This window comes from Humulus lupulus, chromosome 4, assembly GCF_963169125.1.
Source record: "Humulus lupulus chromosome 4, drHumLupu1.1, whole genome shotgun sequence".
In the NCBI taxonomy this organism is placed as follows: domain Eukaryota; kingdom Viridiplantae; phylum Streptophyta; class Magnoliopsida; order Rosales; family Cannabaceae; genus Humulus; species Humulus lupulus.
This window is the reverse complement of record NC_084796.1, coordinates 47,368,710-47,375,281: the sequence shown is the minus strand read 5'-3', so window position 1 is coordinate 47,375,281 and position 6,572 is coordinate 47,368,710. Positions and strand designations below refer to the sequence as shown.

The window sequence follows — 6,572 nt, the reverse complement described above, 5'->3', positions numbered from 1 at the left end:
ATATATATATATATAAATATTATAATCTCTTCTTGTTATAAGTATGCTCTGTGGTTGCGGTTCTAACTGATCTTCCACATCAGAAATTTGTTTTCTTGTGATTGTTTGTGTTACTTGGTGAAATTTGTGACATTGTATGCATCATTGGCAACGCAATTCAAAAAATCGTTTGGTGAAAAAATTAGTGTCTTTACGTGAAATTGAAAGTGTTTTTGAAAGTTTAAGCATAATGGAACAAGAACCTAATGTTGTGCAAGAAAAAACTCTTCTTGAATACTTTTCACCTATTTCATCTAATGCTCCGTCATGCATTGTTTTGCCCACTACTAATGCCACTCATTTTGAACTTAAACCATCAATCATTCAATTGTTACCATCATTTTATGGTTTAGAAAGAGAGGATCCATACATGCATGTAAAATACTTTTTGGCAATTTGCTCAACCTTTCGTTTTCAAAAAATTTCAGATGAGTCGATTAAACTTAGGTTGTTTCCTTTTTCTTTAAAAGATAGAGCCAAAGCTTGGTTAAACTCATTTCCAACTGGAACCATAACTACTTGGGATCAACTTTTTAATAAATTCCTTGCTAAATTTTTTCCCATGTCCAAAACTGATAATTTAAGAAGAGAAATCTCCGAATTTATCAAAAAGATAACGAAGAATTTTATGAATGTTGGGAAAGATTTAAGGATTTATTATTAAAATGTCCCCACCATGGTTTTGAAAAATGGAGACTTGTAAAATATTTTTATGATGGTTTAACCCCTTCAAACCGACAAATGATTCAATCTATGCATACTGGAAAAATTTTAAAATTGCAAGGGCAAGAGGCTTGGGACGCTCTTGAAGAATTGTCTGTTAATTCACAACAATGGAATTATTCTGAGCCTAGGTCTAGAGCCAACCCTTCACCGAAAAGAGAAGGAAAATATGAAATAAAAGAAGACAGTGATTTAAGAACATCATTTGAAAAATTAGCAAGAAAAGTAGAAGCCTTAGTAATAAGTCAATCTATGAATTCTCATGTGCAACCTAAAAAGATGTTTGTTCTTTATGTGCTAGTTCATGTCTTTCTTTTATTGAAACATTTTCTGAAGAGGCAAATGCTTTACATTCATATGGAAAACCTTCTTCTGATAGCCCATTTTCCAACACATACAATCCAAATTGGAGAAACCATCCTAATTTTTCATGGAGACAAAACCAACCACAAATGAATCAAGGAAACCAATTCAACATGCCAAATCCAAATCATGCCCAACCAAGTCAACCTTACCCTCCACAAAGAAAACCTTCCTTAGAAGACACCTTACAACAATTCATGCAATCCACCCAACAAATCTTACAAAATCATTCTCAATCCATTCCCAAACTCGAGACACAATTGGGTCAACTTGCTAATGCTGTAACCGAGAGAGAAAAAGGAAGATTTCCTAGCCAACCCATCCCAAATCCTAAAGGCCAATATGAAATAGGAGCTCCTAGTCATAAAGAAGAAGCTAAGTCTATTTCAACTCTTAGGTCCGGAAAACAAATTGTCAAACCCGATTACATACCTCAAGTTGAAAAAGACCAAAGTCAACCTCAAAGTTCCAACACAAATGACCTTTCAAAAGATGATGCTCAAATCCTTCCTTCCAACCCAAAAGCTCATTTTCCACAAAGATTAATTCCACTCAAGAAAGGCAACCAATATAGTGACATCTTAGAAGTTTTCAAACAAGTAAGCATCAACATTCCTTTCTTAGATGCCATTAAACAAATTCCTTCATATTCTAAATTCTTAAAAGACCTTTGCATTGTTAAAAGAAACACAAATGTTCCAAAAAAGGCGTTTTTAACTGAACAAGTTAGCTCCATAATTCAATATAAAAGCCTTGTGAAATATAAAGATCTCGGTTGTCCAACAATTTCATGCATCATTGGCGATCATTTTATTAACAAAGATTTACTTGATTTAGGAGCTAGTGTGAATTTACTGCCTTATTCTATGTATAAGCAACTTGGTCTAGGAGAATTAAAACCAACTTCTATAACACTTCAATTAGCCGATCGTTCAGTGAAAATCCCTAGAGGTATTGTAGAAGATGTTTTAATTAAAGTGGATAAATTCTATTTCCCTGTGGACTTTATTGTTCTTGACACTCAACCTGTTGAAAATGCTCATGCTCAAATACCCATCATTCTGGGTAGACCATTTTTAGCTACATCTAATGCAATTATCAACTGTCGTAATGGTGTATTGAAATTATCTTTTGGAAACATGACTATTGAATTAAATGTTTTTAATGTTGCTAAATCTGTTGAGTGTGAGGAAGTTCATGGAGTTAACATGATAGAGAGTATGTGTGAAGATGATGGAAATGACTTACTTGATTTTTGTGAAAAATACTTTGGTATGAACTTGCATATTGATGATTTTAATGATGATGTGAATTCTTTGTTAGAGTCTATACCCTTAAATGAAACCAAAGTTGAACCTTTTTCACCCTTAGATCATGTTCAATCAATTTCCAAGTCTCCAAAGTTAGACCTTAAACCTTTGCCAGAAAATTTAAAATATGCTTTTCTAGGAGAGTCTGAAACATTGCCTATTATCATAGCATCTGCTTTAGATAAAGAACAAGAAGATAAATTGTTAAATGTCCTTAGAAAACATAAGGAAGCCATAGGTTGGACTATTGGAGACATCAAGGGAATTAGCCCATCCATATGCATGCATAGAATCCATCTAGAAGAAAATGCTAAAACCTCTCAGGAATGTCAAAGAAGGTTAACTCCAAATATGAAATAGGTCGTTAGGGAAGAAGTACTTGAACTATTATATGTAGGTATCATTTACCCTATTTCTAATAGTCAATGGGTTAGTCCAGCCCAAGTAGTGCCTAAAAAGTCTGGGATCACAGTTATTGAAAATGAGAAAAATGAATTAATCCCTACTCGAGTACAAACGGGGTGGAGAGTGTGTATAGACTATAGAAAGCTAAATAATGTTACTAGAAAAGACCACTTTCCTTTACCATTTATTGATCAAATGCTTGAACGTTTAGCTGGCCATGCATATTATTGTTTTCTTGATGGCTATTCGGGATATAACCAAATCCCCATTGCCCCTGAAGATCAAGAAAAGACTACCTTCACTTGCCCTTTTGGAACCTTTGCATATCGTCGCATGCCTTTTGGTCTTTGTAATGCTCCTGCAACTTTTCAAAGATGTATGATTGCAATATTTTCTGATATGGTTGAAAGAAATCTTGAAGTGTTTATGGATGATTTTTCTGTATTTGGAAATTCTTTTGATGACTGTTTGCACCATCTTTCTCTTGTTTTAATTCGTTGCAAAGAAAAGAATTTAGTTCTTAATTGGGAAAAATGTCATTTTATGGTTAAAAAAGGAATTGTTTTAGGTCATGTAATCTCATCTGAGGGAATAGAAGTTGATAAAGCAAAAGTTGACCTTATTTCAAAACATCCCCCACCTAAAACAATAAAAGAAATTAGATCATTCTTAGGCCATGCCGGTTTTTATAGAAGATTCATAAAAGACTTTAGCAAAATTTCACGCCCATTATGTCATTTGCTGGGAAAAGAAAATGCTTTTGTCTTTGATAATGATTGCCATGTTTCCTTTGAAAGATTGAAATCCCTTTTGACTAGTGCACCTATTATTCGCCCTCCTGATTGGAATATTCCTTTTGAAATAATGTGTGATGCTTCTGATTATGCTATTGGTGCTGTTCTAGGACAAAGAATTAACAAGTTGCCTCATGTAATCTACTATGCTAGCAAAACTTTGAACGATGCTCAATTAAATTATTCTACAACTGAAAAAGAATTGCTTGTTGTTGTGTTTGCATTGGAGAAATTTAGGTCTTATTTGTTAGGATCTAAAATAATTGTCTATTCTGATCATGCTGCATTGAAATATCTCTTGTCGAAAAAAGATGCTAAATCTCGCTTAATTCGTTGGATCTTGCTTTTATAAGAATTTGATTTAGAGATACAAGATAAAAAAGGTTCTGAAAATGTTGTTGCTGATCATTTGTCTAGAATTGTTGTTGAGACTAATAATTACTCCACCACTATAACTAATACTTTTCCTGATAAACAACTCATGCATATATCTTCTTTGCCTTGGTATGCTGACATTGTGAATTATTTGGTCACTGGTGAAATTCCTTCTCATTGGTCTAAGCATGACAAATCTAAATTTTATTCTGAAGTGAAAATTTTCATGTGGGATGATCCTTATTTGTTTGAATATTGCCTTGATCAAATAATAAGGAGATGCATTCCAAATTGTGATCAAACTAAAATCATATCTTTTTGTCATGATCATGCATGTGGTGGACATTTTAGTGGTGAGAAAACTACTTTGAAAATTTTACAATGTGGATTTTATTGGCCTACTATTTTTCATGACACTTATGTTTATTGCAAATCTTGAGAACGTTGTCAAAAGTTAGGAAGTGTAACTAGAAGAAACATGATGCCTTTGAATCCTATCCTTATTGTTGAAATATTTGATGTTTGGGGCATTGATTTTATGGGTTCATTTCCTAACTCTTTTGGTAACTTGTACATTCTTGTTGGTGTTGATTATGTTTCTAAATGGGTTGAAGCTGTTGCATGCCACACAAATGACCATAAAGTTGTGCTTAAGTTTTTGAAAGAAAATATTTTCTCCCGTTTTGGCTCACCACGTGCTATCATTAGTGATAACGGTACACACTTTTGTAATAGATCTTTTGAGCATTTAATGAAACAATATGGTATTACACATAAAGTCACTACACCTTATCACCCACAAACTAGTGGTCAAGTTGAAATATCAAATAGGGAAATTAAGCACATCTTAGAGAAAACTGTCAATCCAACTAGGAAAGATTGGTCCTTAAGACTCATTGATGCATTATGGGCATATCGAACTGCATACAAAACACCCATTGGAATGTATCCCTATAGACTTGTGTATGGAAAGGCATGTCACTTACCTGTTGAGCTAGAACATAGAGCCTATTGGGCAATTAAGCAATTGAATTTTTCCTTAGACAAAGCGGGTGAGAGAAGAAAGCTTCAATTAAATGAGTTAGAAGAGCTTAGGCATGATGCATATGACTATTCCAAAAAATATAACGATCGAATGAAGATTTACCATGACAAAAACATTTTGCGAAAAGATTCTCTCCCGGTCAAAAAGTCCTTTTATACAATTCTCGTTTGCATCTCTTCCCGGGGAAGTTACGCTCTAGGTGGGTAGGTCCATACATTGTTCGCACTGTTTTTCCACATGGAGTCATTGAAATTGAAAATCCTAATAATGGTAATGTATTCAAAATCAATGGACAAAAATTGAAACCATTTTTAGAATTGAAAACCACTAAAGTGGATGAAATCCTTCTTGAGGATCCTATTTACCATGGTCCTTGATCGCTCTCATCAATTATTGATAAATGTGTGTTTTATTTATGTTTTAGGTTAACTTCTTGTTTTGATTTTTGTTTCCTTTTTGTTGCACTCTTGACAATGCTCCATGATGAGGTACGATCATTCTAAACTCTAAATTCTTTCACGCTTCAATTTATATTTGTATTTTGATACATTGAGGACAATGCATAAATTAAGTTTGGGGGTAGTGGGTTTATATGGTTACTTCTTTCATGTGTTTGAAAATTGTAGAATTTCTTTTAAAAACAAAAAATTGGATGGTAGAGTATCTATTTTATATATTAATTATAAAAATATATATATTTATATATGTTTAATATTATCTTTCTATTAATATCTATTTTATAGTTTTGTGCTTTCATACTTTATTTTCTATCTAAAAAAAAAAAATTTAAAAAAACCCATTTGGTGATATCCGTTTTTCCTATGATAATACCCTTGATTGAGTTCGATTTTAGTTTAAAAAAATATATGAATCTTTTTTAAGTTTTTTGTTTAATTCTTGGGTCAATTTTGCTTAAAAAAAATGAAATTTTGAAAAAAAAAAATTATTCATCATAATATGTGAAATAAATAGTGTATTACAACAATTTTTCCAAAATTCACATAATAACTTGATAAATAGTTTTGGACTTCTAATTTAAAATATATTTTCAAAGCAAGATTGACTATGGAATTAAATACATAAGGTTAATTTTGATTCATATTTTTTTTATAAATTATTTTCAATGTGCAATCTTTGAGGACATTTTTGATATCACCAAATAAAAAAAAGTGTGTGTTTTTAATTTTTCTTTTGCTCGAGGACTAGAAAAATATTAAGTTTGGGGGTGTGATAACTCTACAAAATAGAGTTATTTTACCACTTTTTATGTGCTAATTGTTGCTTAATTCTTGAGTTTTTAATTAATTTATTAAGTTTTTAAGTAATTCTGCATTTATTAGTCTTATTGTAATTTTCTAGATTTTTATATGTTTTTATAGATATTTTATTGTGTTATGTTGTAATTGAATTATTTAAAATTAGTATTGTTAGTTTGAATGCTAAAAATATGATTTTATTGAAATTAAATGTTATGTAAATTAAATTTTAATTAATACTTTCATGGGAGTTATATGGTAT

The 6,572-nt window shown here is 31.6% G+C and overlaps 1 non-coding gene across 1 annotated transcript; it reads right to left on the bottom strand.

The window, feature by feature from the left end:
• Window positions 1-616: 616 nt before the first annotated feature.
• On the bottom strand, window positions 617-722 carry LOC133833733 (small nucleolar RNA R71). The gene has a single exon (XR_009893098.1). It is a non-coding gene; the product is annotated as a small nucleolar RNA R71 (small nucleolar RNA).
• Window positions 723-6,572: the final 5,850 nt, after the last annotated feature.